The sequence below is a fragment of the Frankliniella occidentalis genome, unplaced genomic scaffold, assembly GCF_000697945.3.
Source record: "Frankliniella occidentalis isolate FOCC.00 unplaced genomic scaffold, Focc_3.1 Scaffold416, whole genome shotgun sequence".
In the NCBI taxonomy this organism is placed as follows: domain Eukaryota; kingdom Metazoa; phylum Arthropoda; class Insecta; order Thysanoptera; family Thripidae; genus Frankliniella; species Frankliniella occidentalis.
In genome coordinates, this window is record NW_026267537.1 from 86,725 (window position 1) to 87,577 (window position 853).

Below are 853 nucleotides of genomic sequence, written 5' to 3' on the forward strand. Positions count from 1 at the left end.
AATTATGAGAGCAAACGCGCTTTGTACGCAAAACTAGTCAAACACGCGAACCGTCGATTCGACGTCGATTCGACGTCGATTCGAGGGAACGCTACAAGTCCCGTTTAAGTCGACAAAAAAATCACAATTTTCAATAATATGCTAACCGTATAGTTGTAAACAGCATTAAATTCACAAAACCAACTAGGTCGAAAATTCGTCGATCATTCAAAATTTCCGACATGTGACTTCCAACGACCACTTTTCGACACATCGACGTCGATTCGACGTCGATTCGACCATCCATTTCTGACTGGGTTTGGTGTGCGGGGAGCGCTATTCCACATAAACTGAGGAGTCCCCGAAAATTACGTCTCGTGAAGGAAGATGCGTTCACTGTACGACCCAATGCCTTGCTCAACTCTCACTTGTGGAATAAACCTGCTCAAGCCCAATTGCTGCTCTTCACTCAACCCGTTCATCCATAAAAGAACCTATGAAGGTCTTGTGATGACTGAAATTCAGCTGAGTGATGCTGGAACATACACTTGCAAAGCTCGTAATCCAGAGGGATCAGCTAACAGGAGTATTTATCTTGTTGTTCAAGGTTATTGGACAGATATATATAATGGTTTTAACTTATTTTCTCCCTTGACTTTGTATCTAAGTGCACACGTTACTTCCAGATCCAAATGTAAACAAATGCCCCCCCCGGCCCGACCGTGCGAGGTGCATCCCGCGTTAGGATGCTCTCGCGCGGTGCGGGAAGGAAGATGCCCGAGGAGGATGCTCGAGGCATGATCCGCTCGGGTGCGGAATCCGTGGCGCGATGCGGACCCGTTGTGTCATGCGATGGGTGACACGGCCGTGAGGT